This window comes from Oncorhynchus kisutch, linkage group LG8 (assembly GCF_002021735.2).
Source record: "Oncorhynchus kisutch isolate 150728-3 linkage group LG8, Okis_V2, whole genome shotgun sequence".
Taxonomy (NCBI): Eukaryota; Metazoa; Chordata; class Actinopteri; order Salmoniformes; family Salmonidae; genus Oncorhynchus; species Oncorhynchus kisutch.
Window position 1 is genome coordinate 47,650,671 of NC_034181.2, and position 27,017 is coordinate 47,677,687.

General features: G+C 41.6%; 1 protein-coding gene across 2 annotated transcripts in view; it reads left to right on the top strand.

Annotated features, from left to right (window-relative positions):
- The first annotated feature begins 14,775 nt into the window (after nt 1–14,775).
- Nucleotides 14,776–27,017, top strand: part of LOC109895595 (SH2B adapter protein 3) — a 65,938-nt gene continuing 53,696 nt past the window's right edge. The window contains exon 1 of one of the 2 annotated variants that reach the window (XM_020489427.2): nt 14,776–14,890. The gene's annotated coding sequence lies outside the window, so the exon portion shown is untranslated. Of the gene's footprint in view, nt 15,037–27,017 lie in introns of both variants that reach the window. The other variant, XM_020489428.2, reaches the window with a different exon arrangement.

Here is a 27,017-nt window from a genome sequence, read left to right on the forward strand (position 1 = left end):
TATGTGTGTTTATTGTGTTGATTTGACATTTCAATGCCTGCTTTTAAAGCTTGTTGAAAGGTCAATGACCTACAGTATATCACCCTCTATAGGTCAAATGAAAAAGGAACTATTACTGCAAGCTACTACAATGTCATTATCTCACTGTCAGTGTTCACTTTCTAGAAGTGTAAAAGGAGAGATGCTCTGGGAAACCCAATTCCAAGTGAACAAACATAAGAGGCAAAAGGAAGAAAAACAGAATAGATATTTTAATAATAGTATTGCATGAACCATGAGCTTGTGTGATCCATCCACTGTCCGAAGTAGACCTTCAATGTAACTTTCAATGTATAGCCCGTGAATCTGCACGGACCCGGGTCTCACTAATGAATTCGTACCACACCAATCTTAGTTGAATATTTATTTACTAAAAAGCTAAAATGATGATGAAAGATAGACAAAACACATTATAGGCTATTGATTAGAACAGGCCAACACACTGTGGCGCGTGTTACCCACAATGGGAATTTCAAAAGAGAGAGAAAAAGGAAAGTACACAAGAGAAATATACATTTGGGTGAATTGGTCAGCTATGCTATTCTAACCCTAGCCTTGCCTCAAACTGCCGCTCTTATGGGTCAGAATATAATGATGTAATTACGTGGGAATGATCTCCGAGGATTCTCTGAGTGGACCGTTCCGCTGTTCGATGACGCACTTCTCCTGCGCACCTCCCTGCTCGTCCTCCTGATGTCAGTGTCCTTTTTGGCTTAGGAGTCTGTTCCCTCACCCTTTTCTCTGGAAGGGGTCTTCTGAGGACATACAGCTCTGTAGCTCAGAGCTCACAACATAGGAATGAAACCCTTTAGACGGTACCCCAGACAGGGCCAACCAGGCAGGATATAACCCCACCCACTTTGCCAAAGCACAGCCTCCACACCACCCGAGGGATATTAACAGACAACCAACTTATAACTCTGAGACCAGATTGAGTATAGTCCGTGAATACCCCCTCCACCTCACCTCATGAGCCCGAGGGGCACAAAACCAAACCAAGATTACGTCTGTGACTCAACCCACTCAAGTGACGCACCCCTCCTAGGGACGGCATGGGAGAGCACTAGTAAGCCAGTGACTCAGACTCTGTAATAGGGTCAGAGGCAGAGTCCCAGTGGGAGCCTTCCAGGCAGAGACAGCAAGGGCAGTTCGTCGCTGCAGTGCCCTGCCGTTCACCTTCGCACCCCTGGGCCAGACTACACTCAATCATAGGACCTACTGAAGAGACGAGTCTTCAGTAAGGACTTAAAGGTCGAGACCGAGTCTGCGTCTCTCACATGGATAGGCAGATCATTCCATAAAAATGGAGCTCTATAGGAGAATGCCCTGCCTCCAGCTGTTTGCTTAGAAAGTCTAGGGACAATAAGGAGGCCTGCGTCTTGTGACCGTAGCTTACGTGTAGGTATGGACGGCAGGACCAATTCGGAGAGATGGGTAGGAGCGAGCCTATGTAATGCTTTGTAGGTTTGCAGTAAAACTTTGAAATCAGCCCTAGCCTTAACACGAAGCCAATGCAGTGAGGCTAGCACTGGAGTAATATGATAAAATTTTGGGGTTCTAGTCAGGATTCTAGCTACAAAGTAGCCTATGCTTACCTGGCAGAATATCATGATTCTTTGCATCAATCCAGTGGCCATTTGTTTTGCAAACTCCATCTCATGTGCGCTACAGAAACACCGCTAACCGAACAGGGCAACGTGCCTGCACACTTGAATTAAATGGTAACTACTAAAAAAATCTTCTTCTTTTTTTTTTTTTTGTAGACCTCAAAAGTGGTCTTGTGATGTGATTTAAAACCTGTTTGGGATAGGGGGCGGTATTTTCATGAAATTGTGCCCAAAGCAAACTGCCTGCTACTCAGGCCCAGAAGCTAGGATATGCATATAATTGGTAGATTTGGATAGAAACACTAACGTTTCTAAAACTGTTAAAATTATGTCTGTGTATAAACATAACTTATTTGGCAGGCGAAACCCAGAGGACAAAACCATCCAGGAAATGTTTTTTTGAGGTGACTGTTTTCAATTGCTTTTCTATGGGAATCTAGGTTTCTGAGGCATCTGGTTGCAGTTCCTAGGGGCTTCCACTAGATGTCAACAGTCTTTAGAAAGTGGTTGATGTTTTTCTTTTGAGTAATGAAGAAGTATGGCTGTTCAGAATGAGTGTCGAGTCTAGTGTACTCCTGTTTGGGGGGCGCGCGACCTAGCGCTTGCTCCACTTTCATTTTATCCGCTATTGAACACGGTTTATTCCTTCTTAAATTTGATCGATGAATTACGTTTTAAAATACCTAAAGTTGTTTGAAATGTTTGGACCAAGATTACAGGTAATTTATTAGATAATGTGTAGTCAGGTTGGGCGAGTTGGAAGCAGTGTTTTTCTGAATCAAACGTGCCAAATAAATGGACATTTTGGGGATATAACGACGGAATTAATCGAACAAAAGGACCATTTGTGATGTTTATTTGAGATATTAGAGTACCAACAGAAGAAGATCTTCAAAGTTAAGGCATTAATTATTAACTGACAGATTTTATGTTTTTTTATTTTATTATGCTATAATTATAATTCCGCGGGGGTGTGGACATCGACTTTAGTCTTATTTCAAACCAACTTGCATAAACCTGAAACGGACCCTTACCTTAAACCTAACCTTAACCAAACCCTTAACTCTGACCCTAACCCTTACCACATTTAAACAAATACATTCTGTCCTTATAGCCTTTTCCAATTGACACACACCTCGAGCACTTATCCAGTTATTGGTCTTCAGATTAAGGAAGGAGAGGAGAGGCCATTGACTTCCATTGAAACAGAAAAAAATTGGGAGTGGGATGTTGACCCCCAGAGGTCCGATGTCTCGTTTCCTCTTCCGTCTCAGGCTTCAACAACACTGCAAGGTATGATAAAAAACCCTGATGGACATGGGACAACTGTCATACCAAATTTAAAATAAATACGATTTTTAATTACCAACGTAGCATAAAGTAGGCTTCCCTGTTTTACCGTGAGCAAACTGCACTTTCTGAAGTTGGATAATTTTTACTGTCTGGACCAAAAACATTTAGCTATGCAGATAGTATGGGCAGCAAATTAAAGTTGTTGTGAACTTTGTCTTTTTTCTACTTTCCCTGATTGGATTGACTAGCTAACACTGGGGTGTATTCATTACGCTGATTATGTGCCTAGCATACTCCCTTAACTATCTGCTACTAACAGTAGCTCTAACCATAACCATAACCCTTATTCTAACCCTAAACGTAACCATTGCCCTAGCCTTGTCCCTTACCCTATCCTTTATTCTAATTCAGCATAATCCCAAATGCGGTCCTGGGGACCCCAAGGTGTGCATGTTTTGTTTTTTGCCGTAGCACTACACAGCTGATTCAAATAATCACAGCTTGATGATTAGATGATTATTTGAATCAGCTGTGTAGTGCTAGGGCAAAAACCAAAACGTGCACACTTTGGGGTCCCCAGGACTGAGTTTGGAAACGCTAGTCTAATCTAAACTAAACCAGCTAAACCAGGAAAGGTTAAGATAACATTATACCTGAAACATTCATGTGTGAGTAGAGAGTGTAGCTACAGTATACCTCCACTGCGTATTGGGTGTTCTAGGCAACACCAAAAAAGCTGTGGTGTGAAATTATAATTTGTTTCTGAAATGACAGTAACATTTTGCAGTATACTATTTTCTGTTTCAACTCCAGCAGAAGGCGAGAAGAGGGATGTTGAATTCTGAGCTCCAAGGCTGTTGTTGTGAGGTTAAACTGGACTGTGAAGGATTCACTTACTGGATATGAGATAGACCTATGAGGATACCCCTCGTCTACATCCAGTCTTTGATGCACCAATTGACTGGAAATGCTGTTAAATGTAAAAGCACATTTTTGCACCCTAACCCTGTAGTAGCCTAATACTTAAAAAATGCATCACTGAAAAGACTTGTCTGAACATGTGAAAGTTAATGTATGTGGCAGAGCACTTGCCTTCACCTGCCCAATCATATTACGTCAATGCCATTAGTCTAAGTGGCTCTAGCTAGCAGAGCCCGTTACAGTCACCTCTTGCATGACCCCAGGCATCTCGTAAACAAATCCAAATAATTCAAGACGTTTCACTACACTACTTGTAACCTATAAATGGGTAGATAGGGCGTTTGTTTACAGTAGTCTGATCCTAGACGCCTCTAAACCGTATTGTGAAAGAGGTTTACCTAAATAATTAATACATAATCTTATTGGTGAGTTTGACTAGTAACCAGATGCTGTATTGTACTTTTTAAATTTTTATTATGGACTCCCCTGTGGAGGGAGAGTAATGAAGCTGAACGAATGTAGCGTGGCTCACTATGCCACCTGCGTCGCCGCCAGACATGATGGGCTTTCTGTTCAAGAAGGGGGAGTGGAACACAGCCTACCACAGGCGCTGGTTCATCCGGAAGGGCAACATGCTGTTCTACAGTGCCTTGCGAAAGTATTCGGCCCCCTTGAACTTTGCGACCTTTTGCCACATTTCAGGCTTCAAACATAAAGATATAAAACTGTCGTTTTTTGTGAAGAATCAACAACAAGTGGGACACAATCATGAAGTGGAACGACATTTATTGGATATTTCAAACATTTTTAACAAATCAAAAACTGAAAAATTGGGCGGGCAAAATTATTCAGCCCCCTTACTTTCAGTGCAGCAAACTCTCTCCAGAAGTTCAGTGAGGATCTCTGAATGATCCAATGTTGACCTAAATGACTAATGATGATAAATACAATCCACCTGTGTGTAATCAAGTCTCTGTATAAATGCACCTGCACTGTGATAGTCTCAGAGGTCCGTTAAAAGCGCAGAGAGCATCATGAAGAACAAGGAACATACCAGGCAGGTCCGAGATACTGTTGTGAAGAAGTTTAAAGCCGGATTTGGATACAAAAAGATTTCCCAAGCTTTAAACATCCCAAGGAGCACTGTGCAAGCGATAATATTGAAATGGAAGGAGTATCAGACCACTGCAAATCTACCAAGACCTGGCCGTCCCTCTAAACTTTCAGCTCATACAAGGAGAAGACTGATCAGAAATGCAGCCAAGAGGCCCATGATCTCTCTGGATGAACTGCAGAGATCTACAGCTGAGGTGGGAGACTCTGTCCATAGGACAACAATCAGTCGTATATTGCACAAATCTGGCCTTTATGGAAGAGTGGCAAGAAGAAAGCCATTTCTTAAAGATATCCATAAAAAGTGTCATTTAAAGTTTGCCACAAGCCACCTGGGAGACACACCAAACATGTGGAAGAAGGTGCTCTGGTCAGATGAAACCAAAATTGAACTTTTTGGCAACAATGCAAAACGTTATGTTTGGCGTAAAAGCAACACAGCCCATCACCCTGAACACACCATCCCCACTGTCAAACATGGTGGTGGCAGCATCATGGTTTGGGCCTGCTTTTCTTCAGCAGGGACAGGGAAGATGGTTAAAATTCATGGGAAGATGGATGGAGCCAAATACAGGACCATTCTGGAAGAAAACCTGATGGAGTCTGCAAAAGACCTGAGACTGGGACGGAGATTTGTCTTCCAACAAGACAATGATCCAAAACATAAAGCAAAATCTACAATGGAATGGTTCAAAAATAAACATATCCAGGTGTTAGAATGGCCAAGTCAAAGTCCAGACCTGAATCCAATCGAGAATCTGTGGAAAGAACTGAAAACTGCTGTTCACAAATGCTCTCCATCCAACCTCACTGAGCTCGAGCTGTTTTGCAAGGAGGAATGGGAGAAAATGTCAGTCTCTCGATGTGCAAAACTGATAGAGACATACCCCAAGCGACTTACAGCTGTAATCGCAGCAAAAGGTGGCGCTACAAAGTATTAACTTAAGGGGGCTGAATAATTTTGCACGCCCAATTTTTCAGTTTTTGATTTGTTAAAAAAGTTTGAAATATCCAATAAATGTCGTTCCACTTCATGATTGTGTCCCACTTGTTGTTGATTCTTCACAAAAAAATACAGTTTTATATCTTTATGTTTGAAGCCTGAAATGTGGCAAAAGGTCGCAAAGTTCAAGGGGGCCGTATACTTTCGCAAGGCACTGTACCTTGAGGAGTGTGAGAGCCAGGAACCCATCGGTGTCATCGTGTTGGAGTGCTGCACCGTGATGCTCTGCAAGTCAGCTGAAGAGCTCGCCTTCACCATCAAGTTTGACTGCGCCAAGGTGTGTGTCTACAAGATGGCGGCAGCAAACCAGGCAGCCATGGAATCTTGGATGAAGGCTGTGTCACGAGCCAGCTTCAGCAAGGAGATCCAGGATGGGCCTGGAGGGCTTCAGGGCATGCCCAAGTCCTCCAGGAAGTTTGTGGCGGTGGCACACTCCAAATCAGGAACATCATCCAGTGCTCCTCTGGTGCCCTCTTCCCAGGTTACAGGCTCAGCTGTCGCACAGGGGGAGACTCATACCCACAGCCTTCAGGAGGAGGCACAACTCCTTTCAGGAACCTCTAAAGAGAGTAAGCCCTCTGCTCAGGTCAATGGGTGCGCAATGGGCCCCCCCTCTGGTGTGCCGTGGGAGGGGAACAGAAATGGGAACGATGTGGGGCGATGTGGTCAGGCCTCCGTCTGTGCCTCCGCGCAGTGCGGGTGCGTCTCTCTCCTGAGTTTTGCTTCTCCACATTTCACGACTGGTACAGAAAATAGGTTGCTGAACTGAGGGTGGAGTGGCTTCAGAGCTAGTTAGGCGTCCCTCCCTCCCACCTCACAGCCCAACATTAGAAAGGGTACTTGTCACCTCGCACAAATTGTTTCACCCCAAAATACCTTGATTTTAATGTCAGAGAGTGTGTCCTTGTAATTCCAAACACTGTCTTGGGGCAGTCTGGGAAGCTGGCTGGCTTGCTAAAAGCAGCACTTTCCTGGTAGTTTTAGCTGTCATGGGCCATCGGTAATATGATGTGTTGTCATAGGACTTTACTGTCACTTAATTTTATACAAGAGTATGGTATTTCAAAGAAAAGCTTTGTATTTTCACATTTCTAGTTATTTTGTATTTTTTAAATCTTAAACTACAATAGAATCAACTATTTTATCACGTTTTATATCATTGTTGTTTTCTACCATTTTTCTATACACAAAGGATGACTCCTGAATGTTACTGAATTGAGTATATCTGACAGATGATAGAAATCTGTATATCGGTATGTACAGTACCAGTCAAAAGTTTGGACACACACACATCAAGGGTTTTTCTTTATTTCACTATTTTCTACAAAATATAATTCATATTTGAGATTCACCCTTTGCCTTGATGACATCTTTGCACACTGTTGGCATTCATGAGGTAGTCACCTGGAATGCATGTCAATGAACAGGTGTGCCTTGTTAAAAGTTAATTTGTGGAATTTCTTTCCTTATTGCGTTTGAGCCAATCAGTTGTGTTGTGACATGGTAGGGGTGGTATTGAGAAGATAGCCCAATTTGGTAAAAGAAAAAGTCCGTATTATGGCAAGAACAGCTCAAATAAGCAAAGAGAAACGACAGTCCATCATTACTTGAAGACATGAAGGTCAGTCAATACAGAACATTTCAATCACTTTGAAAGTTTCTTCATGTGCAGTCGCAAAAACTATCAAGCGCTAGGACCGCAACAGGAAAGGAAGACCCAGAGTTACCTCTGCTGCAAAGGATAAATTCATTAGAGTTTACTGCACCTCAGATTGCAGCCCAAATAAATGCTTCACAGAGTTCAAGTAACTGACACATCTCAATATCAACAGTTCAGAGGACTGCATGATTTGCTTCACATTTTTTTGGTTACCATGTAGTTTTCATCGTTTTGATGTCTTCACTATTATCCTACAATGTACAAAATAGTTTTAAAAAATTAAGAAATACCCAGGAATTAATAGCTGTGTCCAAACTTTTGACTGGTACTGTACTATGTTGAAAATATGCATTTTATGATGTTTTACCAGAAGTCTTGAAACGGGGACCATTGAAGAATGAACACAGTTTCATTAATTCTTTAAACCACAATGATTATGCTCATGTTATGGATTATATATTTTGGAAATTGTTCTCTCTCTGCTTGCTTGTCTGTGCCTTATGATTTTCCTCCCAAACATTGACGATTCAACACACAATATTGGTCCGTCTAATAATGATAGAGTACCCTCTGCCTTCATCTCTGTTTTTGCCAAAGCCACATCCCAGTGCAATTTTGTTAATTTGTGACATTTAGCCAGATGTAACGCAAAGTATTATCATTAGTACCTTTAAAAAATATATATACAGTGGGGCAAAAAAGTATTTAGTAAAGCCACCAATTGTGCAAGTTCTCCCACTTCAAAAGATGAGAGAGGCCTGTAATTGTCATCACTTCAACTATGACAGACAAAATGAGAAAAAAAATCCAGAAAATCACATTGTAGGATGTTTAATGAATTTATTTGCAAATGATGGTGGAAAATAAGTATTTGGTCAATAACAAAAGTTTCTCAATTCTTTGTTATATACCCTTTGTTGGCAATGACAGAGGTCAAACGTTTTCTGTAAGTCTTCACAAGGTTTTCACACACTGCTGCTGGTATTTTTGTCCATTCCCCCATGCAGACCTCCTCTAGAGCAGTGATGTTTTGGGGCTGTTGCTGGGCAACACGGACTTTTAACTCCCTCCAAAGATTTTCTATGGGGTTGAGATCTCGAGACTAGGCTTCTCCAGGACCTTGAAATGCTTCTTACGAAGCCACTCCTTGTTGCCTGGGCGGTGTGTTTGGGATCATTGTCATGCTGAAAGACTCAGCCACGTTTCATCTTCAATGCCCTTGCTGATGGAAGGAGGTTTTCACTCAAAATCTCACGATACATGGCCCCATTCATTCTTTCATTTACACAGATCAGTCGTCCTGGTCCCTTTGCAGAAAAACAGCCCCAAAGCAGGATGTTTCCACCCCCATGCTTCACAGTAGGTATGGTGTTATTTGGATGCAACTCAGCATTCTTTGTCCTCCAAACACGACGAGTTGAGTTTCTACCAAAAAGTTATATTTTGGTTTCATCTGACCATATGACATTCTCCCAATCTTCTTCTGGATCATCCAAATGCTCTCTAGTAAACTTCAGATGGGCCTGGACATGTACTGGCTTAAGCAGGGGGACACGTCTGGCACTGCAGGATTTGAGTCCCTGGCGGCGTAGTGTGTTACTGATGGTAGGCTTTGTTACTTTGGTCCCTGCACTCTCTGCAGGTCATTCACTAGGTTCTGGGATTTTTGCTCACCGTTCTTGTGATCATTTTGACCCCACGGGGTGTGATCTTGCGTGAATCCCCAGATCAAGGGAGATTATCAGTGGTCTTGTATGTCTTCCATTTCCTAATAATTGCTCCCACAGTTGATTTCTTCAAACCAAGCTGCTTACCTATTGCAGATTCAGTCTTCCCAGCCTGGTGCAGGTCTACAATTTTGTTTCTGGTGTCCTTTGACAGCTCTTTGGTCTTGGCCATAGTGAAGTTTGGAGTGTGACTGTTTGAGATTGTGACAGGTGTCTTTTATACTGATAACAAGTTCAAACAGGTGCCATTAATACAGGTAACGAGTGGAGGACAGAGGAGCCTCTTAAAGAAGAAGTTAGGTCTGTGAGAGCCAGAAATCTTGCTTGTTTGTAGGTGACCAAATACTTATTTTCCACCATAATTTGCAAATAAATTCATTAAAAATCCTACAATGGGATTTTCTGGATTTTTTTTCTAATTTTGTCTGTCATAGTTGAAGTGTACCTATGATGAAAATTACAGGCCTCTCTCATCTTTTTAAGTGGGAGAACTTGCACAATTGGTGGCTGACTAAATATATATATATATTTTTTTGTCATGTAGTACAAGGAACAACAAAAAGATCTGTGACCTGGCTAAACAATACTCTTGTATTGATTTATTCTAGAGAAGGATGGACTGTGATGCTGAAGGTGGTGATACAGATGTGATTATGACTAACCCTCATTGTTGCTGGGTGAAAGATGATCAGTTGTAATTTACTCATTTTTATATTATTATTACATAAATTTCTCTGGCAATAGGAGATCATTTTTGTACTTACTGATTATATACCTAGTTACATTTCCCTTTTGAATGACATGATATTTGGAGTATGTCAAATTATCGGATGAGACATTGCAAATATCTGTTAAGGTCCCTCAATCGAGTAGTACATTTCAAGCACAAATTCAAGCACAAAGACCAGGGAGGTTTTTCAATGACTCGCAAAGAATTGTAAAATAAATTTTAAAAAAAGCAGATGCTGAATGTCCATTTGAGTATGGGCGAGTTATTAATTACACCCAGTCACTACAAAGATACAGGCATCCTTCCTAACTCAGTTACTGAAACTGCTCAGGGACTTCACAATGAAGCCAATCATGATTTTAAAACAGTTAAATAGTTTAATGGTTGTGATATGAGAACTGAGGATGGATCAACAGTATTGTAGTTACTCCACAAAACCAACCAACAGAGTGAAAAGAAGGAAGCCTGTATAGAATACATATATTCCAAAATCCTGTTTGTAACCAGGCACTTAGGTAATACTGCATAAAATGGAGCAAGGATATGCAGATAGACACTGGGAGACAAATTCACGTTTCAGCAGGACATTAACCTAAAACACAAGGCCAAATCTACATTGGAGTTGCTTACCAAGACGACATTGAATGTTCCCGAATGGCCTAGTTACAGTTCTGACTCAAATCAACTTGAAAATCTATGGAAAGACTTCAAAATGGCTGTCTTGACTCATACTGTTAATACTTACGTAAATGAGAAATTTCTGTATTTCATTTTCAATAAATTAGCTAACATGATATGAGCAGGAGATACAGAGGAACCTATAAGTCACTTAAACAAATTTAAAAAATACCTTATTTTATCCAATTGTTTGTCCTCGATTTCAGTGTTTAAATGAATACATTTATGTTGGACAGATTCTCTGTTGGCTGGAATACCTTTTTGAGGGTAAACTGATGCCAGTTTATCTGTGTTGGCATTGGCATGTCTGTAGAATGTTTGTGAATATAGATGGGTGTCCCGCTAGCGGGACAACTTCCTGTGGATCTGGAGGGCGCGCAATTCAAATGAACAATCATAAAAACTATGGATATTAAACATTTAGGAACAGTCAAGTGTCTTATATCGGTTAAAAGCTTAAATTCTTGTTAATCTAACTGCACTGTCCGATTTACAATAGGCTTTACAGCGAAAGCATGCCATGTGATTGTTTGAGGATGGCGCCCCACGTCAAAGTATTTTGTTCCCACCAGCACAGGTTTCATGAATTCACAAATAGCGATTAAATATTCACTTACTTTTTGAAAAAAATCCTCTGATTTGTCCAAAGGGTCCCAGCTATAACATGTAGTGTCGTTTTGTTATGTAAAATCATTCTTGATATCCCAAAAAGTCTGTTTAGTTGGCGTCGTTGATTTGAGTAATCCACTCGTTCAACATGCCAAGATAGGAATGCAATCTTACCCTAAACTTTGTTTCAACAAGTCAAAATACGTTTCTATTTAATCCTCAGATACCCTAAAATGTAATTAAACTATAATATTTATTACGGAAAGAAGTATGTTCAATAGGAAAATGATATTAGCAGGTCCTCTTCCTCGCGTGTACGAATTTCCAAGTCTGTATCCCTGTGGTAAAACATATTATTCTTTCTCATTTTGGAAGAAACAAGCCTGAAACCTTGAACATTGAGTGCTGAAACACAGTGGAAGCCATAGGAATTGCATCCTGAGAGCTAGATTTCAGAATGTCCCTTTACTTTCCATTGTAAGAGCATGGGCTCTCAAAATAAAAATGTCAGTTTGGTTCTTCTCCTACCATATAAATTGGGTTATAGTCTCCTACATTATTTTAACATTTCTACAAACTTCAAAGTGTCTTCTTTCCAATGGTACCAATTATATGCATATCCTGGCTTCAGGGCTTGTGCAACAGCCAGTTTACTTTGGGCACATCAGTCAGGTGGAAATTGAGAATAAAGGACCCTAGCAAGTTAAATTAATGTGAGTTAGGAAACATAAATGCACGGCTTGAATCAAGATCAGGTGACGAGTCCAGAGGGGACAATAGGAAATCAAAACATTTTACTCCACCAGATGTCGCTTCAAAGAAATGCCTAGGTGAATTCTCAAATTGGGGTATGAAAGCTGTATGGAATGGGTGAATATTGTAAATTGTATGGCCAAATCTACAACAAGACAATTCGTGTTTTTATTTATTAGTGTTATAAGGATGTAATGTGTTGTTTTTTAACACTAAACTTTAAGTCTAACATGATAGTCTAAATAATAAACTTAACATACAGCATTGAATAATTTCTTTAACTTTATTCTTGCACATTTCACTTGTTCTGTTTCCCCAACATATCAATACGAAATTAACTTGTTTTATGAGCTACTTTAAATAATTACATTTATATTAAATGCATAAGCTAGCCCAATCTTCTACTGGGGGTGAAACCCAGTGCTTGACTTGGTCTGAAATAAGTGCTGGCAGGGACACAACTTTGGTTTTAGAAGTGAGAGGGGATCCCACGTCCCCAGTGAAAGTTGTGCCCCTGGGTGCTGGTACTAATTTTGGGTGCCAGCACTGTTTATACTAAGGTGCAGGAGAGCCACAATACTTTTGAGATAATATTCTGTAAGTTGGACCGGAGCTCAAGCAGTAGAACATTTTAGGTGCCGGTACTCAGCTCCAGTGTCCTCCTGCCCAAGTCAAGCACTGGTGAAACCTGAAAACATGCACTCGACCACAGCAATTTTGACAGCGGAAATGAGGCCAACTTTTTTCCATGTAGAGTTTCATCTATGTGAAGCCAGAAAAGCCAACCAACAGCTGCCTACAAACATGCCCTTATCTCTGTGATATGCAAAATAAAAGTCCTGCGAATAAACGGCATACGAACGTCATAGTATTGGAGTATTTTATGTTACATTCTCATTAAACATGATTATATATAGGCTTGGGTCATTTCACCAACAAGATGCCTTTTGGGTAGTGTAATTTGGTCAAAACATTTTATTTGACCTAATTTTAATATTGTCAATCAATCAAATGTATTTATTAAGCCCTTTTTACATCAGCCGATGTCACAGCATTGTCATAAAGAGCACATGTTCAAATTCATAAAAAAGCATTCCTTCCCATCTCAAGAGGTTTCAAATTAAGAACAATTACTATAGTAATTGTCAATTAAAGTAACAGGATTGAAGTTTTCATCTTAAATAAGCCATAATTCCCCTTCTGACAGGTGGAATGGACGCTTCTTCAACATAATGGGCTATTTGAATGCAAGATTCACAAAAAAATTTGGAAATGTTAAAACATGTCTAGCCTATCTATCTATGGGTATCAGGTTTGACATGTTTATGCCCGACCTGCTCAGTTTTCCACCACAAAACACGAAAATGGCCAAAAGGAGTAGAACCAGCTCACCTGCTTTCACACTATGATTTGACTACTCATTTATTAATGTTCAATGTTTCTTTTGAAAAAAAAACGAATTATGATTTTTTTCCCACCATATTAAAATGAGGGTTGACTTTAAAATGAGCGACAAACCTAAATTAATCACTAATCATGTGAAACAAATAATCTTCAGTAATGTCAAAGCAACAAAGTAACTAACTAGGGCTTTACAATTATAGTGAAAGCTTGGGGCCATTTTTGGGTTAAGTGGTTTAAAATCTACCTAGAAGTCGGAAAAACTGGAGGGTCATGTCAAAATGCTGACAGTTGTGGCTCCTTTGCGTGATGTATTGTTGTTTCTACCTTCTTGCCCTTTGTGCTGTTGTCTCTGCCCAATAATGTTTGTACCATGTTTTGTGCTGCTACCATGTTGTGTTTCTTCCATGTTGTTGTCATGTTGTGATGGTACCATGCTGTGTTTTCATGTGTTGCTGCCATGCTATGTTCTTGTCTTAGGTCTCTCTTTATGTAGTGTTGACTTTCTTTTCGTGACGTGTGTTTTGTCCTATATTTTATTAAAACGTATATTTTTAATCCCAGCCCCTGTCCCCGCAGGAGGCCTTTTGCCTTTTGGTAGGCCGTCATTGTAAATAAGAATTTGTTCTTAACTGATTTGCCTAGTCAAATAACAGTTAAATAAAATAAAATAATATATATATATATTTTGGATTTGATTTGAAGAGGGGGGGGGGGCTCTGAAATGGCCCCAGATTATCCAGCCCTGGATTTTTCCATGGGTTTGACACAGATATCATTTTTGTTCTCTATTGAGTTTTCAGTGGAGGCTGGTGGTAGTAGCTATAGGAAGGTGGGATCATTGTATTGGATGGAATGGAATAAATTTAACGTTATCAAACACATCAAACATATGGATTTGTTTGACAATATTTTTGAATCCTTTCCATTTATTCCATTTCAGCCACCAGCCTCATCTGAGTTAGATACTGATTATGCAATAGTAAATAAAATAACTATTTCACCAGCAATTATTTCACCAACAATTTATAATAATGGCTGAAATGTCATTAATGAATCGTTAAGAATTCACAATTAATTTCACTGCCGTTTGTACTTTTTCTTTCTTTTTTCTTTTTTTTCTGTCTGATATCAGATGATGTAGGAAGGGCTATATAAATACATTTGATTTGATTTTGATTTGATTTAGTTCCGTACTTTTATTTTGAAGGTGTTGCTGGAACGTCACCCGGAACTGATCACCACGATATTACTAATATTGCTTTTGTCACATCAGTCAATTTCCTTCCTGAAAGTTTGTAGCCTGTTGCACGCATTCAAAATGAGAGAGAAAGCAACGGGCTTTTGGGCATGCAGGTACATTTTAAATACATATTTATTATTATTTATCGAGGTTGGTTTTAGTTATTATAAATGTTTCTCAACGCATATGGGTTATGCTACGTCACATTTTTGGTACGTCGTCGTGCTACGTGTGCTCATCCAACAAAATAACAGAGAACGTAAGTATGTTGTCAAGAGCCGTGTCAAATTTGGTCTTGTTTCTGTAGTGCTCAAAACATCAATCGTTAGAATAAGTGTCATAAAGAATATGGTGGCTTGCTTGTAGTTAGTTGTTCAGAAAGTATTTTCGGGAAAGGTTGATAACGAACTCCAAATGTGTTTTACTGTTGATAGCTATCTAGTGTACTTTTCTGGATGAAATTTAAAGAGCTGTCCTCTCCATCACTGAGGCGAGGACTGGTTGCCACTACTTTGGGTAGTTTCTTGCAAAGCATTTTGATAGCTAACTAGCATACTTGTTCTCAGAAAGACTACCACGTTAGACCACGAACTGGATTTATTTAGTTAGTAAAACAGCCAACCTTGCTGAATGGTGATGTAATACTGTTTTTACTGAAACACAACACCAGAAACATTACACCAGGGCACGTTCAGTGCAGTTCTGTAACGTTATAGTTATGTAGAACTCACATCCCTCTGACATGTTGAATAAGGAATCATGTCTATTTGTAACATTTGCCTAATGAGCATGTCCTTTGGGTAAATGGAAATGGTGCTGTCTGAACTCCAGGGTCGCATTCAGAAGGGTGCAATGTAGTGAACTATGCAGATAGACATGGCATTTAAAAAAACTCAGCTGGCACAATTCTTACTTGTCAGGCATACATTTGCTTGCTAGACATGCATTTTCTTCTACATTATGTTTATCTGAACGCTCTACAAAATGTTGCCCTGTTGAACAAAATTTTGCAACGGTGAAACCTACTGAAGATAACCAAGCAGCACAAAATAGCCTACACCCATCCTCCGGTTGCTCAGAGGGTGGTTGTATACTGTGCTACTGCACAAGCCTGTAAATTTCTTAAAATAGGTCACTTGCTGCTTGGGGTCACATACAAAGATCAGTGACACACAAAGATCACACTTGGTATCTGATCCAAACTTAATATCCCTTGGGTTGGCTTGGACTGGCTAATCAGCGTCCTCCCAAAAACTATGGGTGGGCTAAGGCTGGATTTTCTCTCCACTAGAAGTAGACTACTCCGTAGAGGCTCCACAGCCTCTGTGAATTCACCACACACTGTGCAGAGGGCTCCACATGGAGATTTTGATGAAATGCGGAATTTCTAGGCCTAATTATGCAAGCAACAGTGATATTTCACTAAGGAGAACGCTTGGAGTGCAACCCCCCCCCAATTTTTTTTTGTTTTTGTCACATACACCAGATAAGTACAGTGGAATATGTTGTTTTACAGGGTCAGCCATAGAAGGACGGTGCCCCTTGAGCAAATGGGGGTTAAATGCTTGCTCATCGACAGGTTTTTCACCTTTGTCGGCTCAGGAATTCGAAACCGCGACGTTTCGGGATACTAGCCCAACACCACTAGGCTATCAATGGTTTCATGCCACATCATCGACTGACACATTTCTATAACATTATGTAGTTAGTTGGTACTTAAAATACCTATTTAGGTGTTGTAAGATCTGTCTGGCGTCAGCAACGTTTAAGCATAGGAACCCCAGTCTTAGCTAGAAAACTCAAGTTTGCAAATGCTACACTTTGGATTACATTTGGTCTTCTGATTGGTTGTAGGTGAACTGACATGACGTGAACGTGACCATTTTTGTAAAAAATCTGAGCGATAATCAGTTTGGATACCGGGCTATGCCAGACCCACCAAACATGAGTACATGAGTACAGTGCATTTGGAAAGTATTTAGACCCCTTGACTTTTTCCACATTTTGTTACGTTACAGCCTTATTCTAAAATGCATTAAATTGTTTTTTACCTCCATCTACCCACAATATCCCATTAACAACAAAGCAAAAACAGTTTTTTAGAAATTTTAGCAACAAAAAAAGATAACATTTACATAAATATTCAGACACTACTCAATACTTTGTTGACGCACCTTTTAAGCTGCTGCTACTCTCTGTTTATTATCTATGCATAGTCACTTTAACTCTACCTATATGTACATATTACATCGACTAATCGGTGCCCCTGCACATTGACTCTGTATCGGTACCCTCTGTATATAACCTTGCTATTGTTCTTTTACTGCTGCTTTTACATTTTTTGGTCCTTTTGTTTAATTATTTATTACCTACTATTTTTTACTTCACACTTATTTTTCTTAGAACTGCATTGTTGGTTAATTAAGGGCGTGTAAGTAAGCATTTCACTATAAGGTCTACAGTACACCTGTTGTAAACTGGTCATCTCTGTATACCTGTCGCAAGACCCACTGGTTGATGCTTATTTATAAAACCTTCTTAGTCTCACTCCCCCTATCTGAGATATCTACTGCAGCCCTCATCCTCCACATACAACACTGTTCTGCCAGTCACACTCTATTAAAGGTTCCCAAAGCACACACATCCCTGGGTCGCTCCTCTTTTCAGTTCGCTGCAGCTAGCGGCTGGATGGAGCTGCAAAAAACAACTGGACAGTTTTATCTCAATCTCTTTATTCAGACCCAATCACGGACTCTCTCTTACTGACAGTTGTGGCTGCTTTGCGTGATGTATTGTTGTCTCTACCTTGTTGCCCGTTGTGCTGTTGTCTGTGCCCAGTAATGTTTGTACCATGTTTTATGGTGCTACCATGTTCCGTTTCTACCATGTTGTCATGTTGTTGCTACCATGCTGTGTTTTCATGTGTTGCTGACATGCTGTGTTGTCTTAGGTCTCTCTTTATGTAGTGTTGTCTCTCTTGTCGTGATGTGTGTTTTGTCCTAATATAAATTGTCCCGATCCCCGCAGAAGGCCTTCTGACTTGCCTAGTTAAATAACATAACATTTGGCTCATGTGACAAATAAAAAATGTGATTTGATTTGAAGAGGTGGGCCTCTAAAATTAAAGATCAGTGGTCACACCCCTCCACACTTGGTATCTAATCTGAATATCCCTTGGGTTGGCTTGGACTGGCTAATCAGTGTTCTCTCAAACTATGGATGGGCTAAGGCTGGATTTGCACTCCACTAAAAGTAGACTACTCTGCATAGGCTCCACAACCTCTTTGTGAATTCACCACACACTGCACAGAGGGCTCCACATGGAGATTTCAATGCATGGCAGAATTTGTAGGCCTAAGAAAAGTGGAAAGTGTTGTTTTACAGGGTCAGCCATAAAGTACGGTTCCCCTTGAGCAAATGGGGGTTAAATGCCTTGCTCATCGACAGGTTTTTCACCTTTGTCGGCTCAGGAATTCGAAACGGGGAACTTTCGGGTTACTGGCCCAACACCACTAGGCTACCAATGGTTGCATGCCACATCATCGACTGACACATTTCTATAACATATTCTGCAGTTAGCTGATACTTAAAATACCTATTTAGGTGTTGTAAGATCTGTCTGGCATCAGCAACATTTAAGCATAGGAACCCCAATCTTAGAAAACTCAAGGTGTCAAATGCTACCCTTTGGATTACATTTGGTCATCTGATTGGTTGAAGGTGAACTGGCATGACGTGAATGCTGCATTAGGCTAAGTGACAATTTTCTTTCTGAATTCTATGTTAGCGCAACTCCTAATTTGATCTTGCTAGTTATCTAAGTAAGTGGCTGAATTAATAAGTTGGACAGGGCATCATATTAGTATGGTGGACAGGGCATCGTATTGGGTTAGCTTTCTGCAGTGTTTGAGAAGTCAATGTCCTTTGGATGAGCAGCTGCCACTGCTATCTTGATTTCCTTGTGTTTTTTTCTTCCGTGTCTGCTTCTCCCCTCCCCCTCTTCTCCAAGCAGAGCAGTATTTGTATCTATTAGGCCTATAGGCTACTCATCTGAAAGCTCACACATTTCACTGTAGCCTAACCAATAACCTAAAGGTCAACATATTTCTTATATGGCAATGTTGCTTAACTTGTAGCCTAGGCCGGGCTGCTTCATGTTTAATTATAGAATATCTGTAGGCCTACTTGAAGCACAATTTCTGCCTACCTTTTAGGCTTGTTGAGCAATTACAAAAAGCAATATCATCATATCCTATTTTTAGGTCAAGTTGATATTTTCTATAATAGCTTTATTCATTCTTGCTCACAGTTTACGCAAACTGAAGAAATGCAGAACTGACAAACGTTTCATGCAAAATAACAAGAAAACAATTAACACATGGCAAACATAATACAAACACTTAAATACATAATAGGCTACAGCGCATTTCTTCTCTTGATGGGAAATCTGTATTTAAAAAAAAGAGATTACAATAGATTTGAGCTACAGTGAACTCTTTTTAGCTTATTTTCTGTAATAATTTTCAGCACGGGACAGCTCCTGTAATGACAGTTAAGTTCCACTTTGTAACAAGTACACTGTGTGGTATTTTGGGAAATGGGTGTGACATCGTCAGACATTGACTATTAACGATGCATCGTAAAAATAATGTGTAAGGGCCTCCCGGGTGGCGCAGTGGTCTAGGGGCCTCCCTGGTGGTCATTGCAGTGCTAGCTGTGCCACCAGAGACCCAGGCTCTGTCGCAGCCGGCCGCGACCGGGAGGTCCGTGGGGCGACACACAATAGGGATATCATTGTCTCGTCGGGCCGGGCACAGTGCACGCTAACCAGGTCGCCAGGTGCACAGTGTTTCCTCCGACACATTGGTGCGACGGCTGGCTTCCGGGTTGGATGCGCGGTGTGTTAAAGAAGCAGTGCGGCTTGGTTGGGTTGTGTTTCGTAGGACGCATGGCTTTCGACCTTCGTCCCTCCCGAGCCTGTACGGGCGATGAGACAAGATAGTAGACTACTAACTACTAACAATTGGATACCACAAAATTGGGGAGAAAAGGGGGTAAAATAATAATAATGTCTAGAATAACACCCAAACATGCAAAGGAGGATTGTACCTATTCAGGACATGTAACCATGAAGAGAATGACATTCATAATTATGACATTTCTGATCAGGGATTTTGATGGATTTTGTTTGGAGTCTGTCATGGAATTACAACTAAAAGAAAACAGTTGTGCTAATCAGTCAGTTAAACAAATGTGAAGGTATTGGTGTTGTAGTATCTGGGATCTACATCTGTTTATATTCGTTACTGTGCTGTTACTAAGCAGTAATGCATTACAGCAGTGTTACGTTACTACACCTAATAGGAAATGCACTTGCGCACTGGAATGCCGGGAACTGTAGAGCACGAGTGGTTTTGACTAAACGAAAATTAACTGTACTCCCGTCTCCTGCCTGGTCATTTCTCCACAACACAAATATTATAGTGGCGGCGAGGTGATTAAACTACATAAACGGACATTGCTTGAAGGGAAGAATGTTGCGTGAGTAATGAAACTCAAAATAATTATGTAATTCGTCAGTTATTTTTTATTTTCTTTCGCCAGTAGAGAAGGCTAAGCACTGCTAGCACTGCTAGTACAGTATTCAGGAGCTGCCAAGTAAGCAAGACTATTGGAGTCCAGAATAGCGACACTGCCCTCTGGTGGTTAAATAAAAGAAACTGTCATTGAACCCATTGGAATTAGTCGATCTCAGTGGAGAAATATTGTCCAAAAAAAAAGGAAGAAGGAACGTAACACAGTGTGTACATTATTACAAATGAGTGCAGTGAATGAAGTAATTGCAGAAACTTCTGAAGTGAAGAATTAGATGAAAATTCAGAAAATTAAGGAATATAAGGAAACTGAACAATTAACTGTGAAAATGGCAACCATTGGTCGAGTACCAGAGTTTGAGGCTACAAAAGAGGATTTTGATTCCTATTTGGAGCGTTTTGAGCGTTGGCTGGCTGCAAATGAAATCAAAGATGTATTTCTCAGTGTTTTGGGTCCAACTGAGTATGGATTGCTGAAAGGTCTCATTGAACCAATGAAAGCAGTGGAGTTGAACTATGTAGAACTGACTGAAACTCTTTCAAGGTATTTCAAGCCTAAGCCAATTCTCATTGCAGAATGTTTCAGATTCTAACAACGTCACCAGAGTCAAGGGGAAACCGTAGCTGACTACATCCTTGCTTTGAAAAGGCTGGCAAGTACATGTGAGTTTGCACGATTTCTTGATGTTGCTCTCCGAGACAAGTTTGTATGTGGTCTCACAGGTGACGCATATCACAGAAGGCTCCTGTCAGAGAAGGACCTGACCTTTAAGAAAGCCTGTGATATAGCACTTGGACTCGAGCTTGCCCACGGGGATACTATTGAGCTACCGGGACATGCAGAACGTCAGAAAGGTGTTCACAAGGTCAGTGATGCACGTGGTGAAAAAAGCTCACAAAAGTCACACTTTTTTCAGTCCTGTCCTCAAGGTTACACAAGAACAAAGCAGCCCACATCTCAAAGGACTAAGCCAAGTTGCTACAGATGTGGGGGAGATAATCATCAGCACAGTGAATGTCGATTCCAAAAGGAAAAGTGCCACAATTGTGGAAAGGTTGGACATTTACAGAGAGTGTGTAAAGCCTCGAAACGCACAGCAAGAGCGCACAAAGTGTCAGACGCAGCACAAGACGAGGAAGGTACAACTGAAACAGTATTGGAACTGATCACAGTGTACATACACAGCTCAACAACTAAAATATGGAATCTATCTCAACATGGAGTTAGCGGGAAAACCAGTAAAAATGCAGCTGGACACCGGAGCGTCTGTATCTCTGGTTCCAGAGAGACTCTACAAAGAAAAACTGAAAGAGTGCCCTCTTCAGCCCGCGTCCATCTGCCTTTCTTCATACACTGGTGACACTATTCCTGTGTTAGGGCAGATCCAGGTACCAGTCCGGTATGAGGGGAAGGAGTGGACGCTACCGCTTGTCATTGTTAAAGGAGAAAAATCAGCCTTGCTAGGCAGAAACTGGCTACAAAAGATCAAGTTGAACTGGGGAGAAATCTTCAGTCTGAGAAATGAAAAAACCAGTGGTTCAGGCTACACTCACTAACATGCTGGAGAAGCACAAATAACTTTTCAAAGATGGCTACGGTGAAATACAAGACTTCACAGCAAAAGTCAGAGTGCAAGAAGGAACCAAGCCTATCTTTCACAAATCACCCGCCTACAGAAGAATAACATAATCACGAAAGTAGCGAGGAGCGACTGGGCCGCTCCGATTGTTGTAGTCCCAAAGAAAGACAAGACCGTCAGAATGTGCGGTGACTACAAGGTCACAGTAAATCGCTGCATACTACCAGAGGAATATCCACTACCAAACGCTGAAGATCTGTTTGCCACTCTAGCTGGTGGGAAGGTTTTCAGTAAGCTGGACCTGGCATTCGCTTATCAGCAACTGAAGCTGGATCCGGAGTCAGAACACTATCTGACCATCAATACACACAAGGGGCTATTCAGATTCAATCGCTTGGCCTATGGAATCTCGAAACAGCTCCAGCGATATTCCAACAAACAATGGATCAGATCTTGGACGGTATAGACCATGTTGTGTGCTTCATGGACGACATCCTCGTGTCAGCACCAACCATTGGAGAGCACCTTGTAGTGCTGGACAAAGTGATGTCAAGACTGGAGAAATACGGAGTGAGAATGAAACGCAGCAAGTGTGAGTTCCTCCAGGACTCAGTGGAGTATCTCGGATACAAGATTGATGCACAAGGCCTGCAACCAACCAACAGCAAGGTGGAAGCAATCGTAAACGCACCAGCACGCACAAATATCTCAGAGCTGAGGTCATTTTTGGGGCTCCTGAACTATTACGGAAAGTTTGTGGCAAACTTGTCCACATTGTTGCATCCGCTTCACCAACTGCTGCAGGCCGATACAAAGTGGAATTGGTCCCCACAATGCGAAGAAGCATTCAAGACTTGCAAACAGCGTCTGCTAAAGAGCAAGTGGCTTGCCCACTATAACACAGAGATGAAGCTGAGACTCGCGTGTGATGCATCTCCATACGGAGTAGGAGCCGTCATCTCACATGTTCTTTGCATCACGGACTCTGTCACCAAGTGAGATAAATGATGCTCAAATTGAGAAGGAAGCCCTGAGCATAATATTCGGAGTGAAGAAGTTTCACAAATATCTCTACGGAAGGAAGTTCCAACTGCTGACAGATCACAAGCCTCTGTTGGCCATCCTTGGACCAACATCAGCTATACCAACCCTTGCTGCACTTCGAATGCAACGTTGGGCTCTGATATTGTTAGCCTACGACTACGAGATTGAGTACAGACGATCCAGTGATCACGCAAATGCCGATGCACTATCAAGACTACCATGCAATAGTGACTCCGACAGTGAAGATGATAGAGCAGTCTTCCAGATCTCTCTCATTGATGACCTGCCCATATCTGCTTCTGACATAGCAGAGGAAACAAGGAAAGACCCAGTGCTTTCCAAAGTCTTGGACTTAACATTAGGCGGTTGGCCAACCTTCGTAAATGACGATAACCTTCGTCCATTCATCGACAAGAAAGACCAGTTGTCCACTGATCAAGGGTGTGTTCTGTGGGGATCAAGGGTGGTGGTACCTCACAAATTCCAGAGGAGACTGCTATCTGACCTGCATGAGGGACATCCAGGGATCACTCGAATGAACTGCGAGCGAGTGCTTTATCTGTGGTGGCCTGGACTGTATCAGGACATTCAACAGCATGTAGGCCACTGCTCACCTTGTGAAGCTGTTCGCAACAAGCCTGCTGCTGCACCTCTTCATCCATGGTCCTGGGCTGCTACACCTTGGGAACGCATCCATGTGGATCACGCCGAAATTGACAAGCAACATTTCCTTGTTGTCGTCGATGTCCATTCCAAGTGGATGGAAGTGTTCCCTACTCAACTGACCACAGCTGAGAAGACCATCAATCTTCTCAGACACCTGTTTGCATCCTTTGGACTAGTCAAGGAGCGCGTATCGGACAATGGCCCCCCGTTCACGTCAAACGATTTTGAAATGTTTCTCAAGAACAACGGAGTAAGACACATCCTGTCACCACCTTACCATCCGGCATCAAACGGAGCAGCGGAGAGAGCCGTGCAAACCTTTAAGAAGGCCTGGACTAGACTCGAGGTTCAGTCTGTGCCCATCCACAAGGCTTCCCCGGTTCCTGTTTACTTACCGTAACACCCCACACACAGTAACGGAATGTACACCAGCTGAACGGTTTCTGAAACGCCAACCACGTACCCGCCTGACATTGTTGAAACCAGACTTGTCAAGCACTGTGGCAAAGCACCATCTACAGCAGAAGAAAGCTCATGACAGACACTCAAAGACTGTCAGAGAATTCAAAGAGGAAGAGAGGGTGATGGTACGTGATTTCAGACACCCCAAGCGCCTGTGGAACTCAGGTGTGATCTTGCAATGCAATACCAAGTCCAAATTGGTCATCGCCAGGTCAACGTTCATGTGGATCATCTGCTTCGGTCCAACGCCCCAGCAGAGACATGCCGAGAGAACAAGAACAATAACGACCCCCAGGACTATTCTCCTGACTGTGGACGTACGGGAGAGACAGAGCCTGACCTTCCACCCGAACCTGGCCCACCACAGGAAGCCCAGGAGGAGCGGAGATATCCTAGTCGACAGCGAAGGGCACCTCAAAAGCTTGACTTGTGAGTTGAGCTGGTTAAGGAGGTAACGGACAGTAAAACAAACACTTTAATATGTCCTAGATAAAAGGAAAGAAAAAGGACATTACCTGGGTTAGTTATTAGGACACAAACTCCATCTTCGGGGCAGAATAATTCCCTGGATTTGTGCTGGGTCTGCTTTCAACCCAGTAGTTGAAAAATGTTTAAGAATGCATTGTTCAGATATTGCATTAGTAGTTACCTAACATATTTACCTTGTTCTCTGGGAGTTAAACACTATGGGGGAGGAGTGTAGTATCTGGGATCTACATCTGTTTATATTAGTTACTGTGCTGTTACTAAGCAGTAATGCATTACGGCAGTGTTACGTTACTACACCTAATAGGAAATGCACATGCGCACTGGAATGCCGGGAACTGTAGGGGTTTTGACTAAACGAAAACTAACTGTACTCCCGTCTCCTGCCTGGTCATTTCTCCACAACACAAATATTACAGGTGTCATGTCTCCTAAAACTGTGCACACCGTTATTGATATATATATTTTTTGTTTGTTCATTTTTTGTTGTTGTCTATATTTTAATTACACCTGGCAACTGCGTGCACTGCGCCCTGCCTGCTTGACACAAGAGTTGCTAGTGCGCGATTGGACTAGGACATACCTGCCGGCCAAACCCTCCCCTAACCCGGATGACACTGGGCGCCGCCCCATGGGTCTCCCAGGCACAGCCGGCTGCAACAGAGCCTGGACTCGAACCCAGACTCTATAGTGGCACAGCTAGCACTGTGATGCAGTGCCTTAGACCACTGCGTCACTTGGCAAGGTGTACACCGTTAAACTTCCTTTGAGGTACAGTGCATTCAAAAAAAGAAAGTATTCAGACTCATTTTTCCACATTTTGTTACGTTACAGCCTTGTTCTAAAATGTAATACATTATTTTATTCCTCAATTTACACATAATACCCCATAATGACAAAGCAAACACACATCTTTGCCAATTTATTACAAATAAAAAACAAAAATACTTTATTTACATACACTAACATTCAAAAGTTTGGGGTCACTTAGAAAGGAAAATCTGAAAAATAAGCTTTTTTGTGCTTATTTCTGGGACATTTTTTTTTATAGCTCATGAAACATGGGACCAACATTTTACATGTTGCGTTTTAAATTTTCGTTAAGTATACATAAGTTTTCACACCCGAGTCAATACATGTTCGAATAACCTTTTGGCAGCAATCACAGCTACACTATATATACAAAAGTAGGCGGACACCCCTTCAAATTTGTGGATTTGGCTATTTCAGCTACACCTGTTGCTGGCAGGTGTATAAATTTGAGCATACAACCATGCAATCTCCATAGACAAACATTGGCAGTAGAATGGTCTTACTGAAGAGCTGTGACTTTAAACGTGGCACCGCCATAGGATACCACCTTTCCAACAAGTCAGTTCGTCAAATTTTGTCCCTGCGAGAGCTTCCCCGGTCAACTTCTAGTGCTGTTATTGTGAAGTGGAAATGACTAGGTGCAACAACGGCTCAGCCGCGAAGTGGTAGGCCACACAAGCTCAGCACTCTGCGGTCCTTTTCTGTAAAGCGTGTAGCGCTTTATCGTCTGTCCTTCGTTGCAACACTCAATACCGAGTTCCAAACTGCCTTTGGAAGCAATGTAAGCACAATAACTGTTTGCTTCATGAAATAGCCCGGCAGCTGCACACAAGCCTTATATCACCATGTGCAATGCCAAGCATCAGCTGGAGTGATGTAAAGCTCGCTGCCATTGGACTCTGGAGCAGTGGAAATGCGTTCTCTGGAGTGATGAAGCACCCTACACCAATTGGCAGTCCAATGGACTCATTTGGGTTTGGCGGATGCCAGGGGAACGCTACCTGCCCGAATGCATAGTGCCAACTTTAAAGTTTGGTGGAGGAGGAATAATGGCCTGGGGCTGTTTTTCATGGTTTGGGCTTGGACCCTTAGTTTCAGAGAGGGGAAATCTTAACGCTACAGCAAACAAAGACATTCTAGACAATTCTGTGCTTGAAAGGTCCTTTCCTGTTTCCTCATGACAATGCCCATGTGCACAAATAGAAATGGTTTGTTGAGATCTGTATGGAAGAACTTGACTGAGCACTGACCCCAACCCCATCAAACACCTTTGGGATGAATTGGACCGCCGACTGTGAGCCAGGCCTAATCGCCCAACAACCGTGCCCAACCTCAATAATGCTCTTGTGGCTGAATGGAAGCAAGTCCCCCACAGCAATGTTTCAAAATCTACTGAAAAGCCTTCCCAGCAGAGTGGAGGTTATAGCAGCAAAGGGGGAACCAATTCCATATGAATTTCTCATGATTTTGGAATTGATGTTCGACAAGCAGGTGTCCACATACTTTTGTTCTTGTAGTGTATGTTTCTTTTTGCGTAAGTCTAAGATTGCACACCTGGATTGTGTACTGTTTGCCAATTATTCTTTAACTTCTTC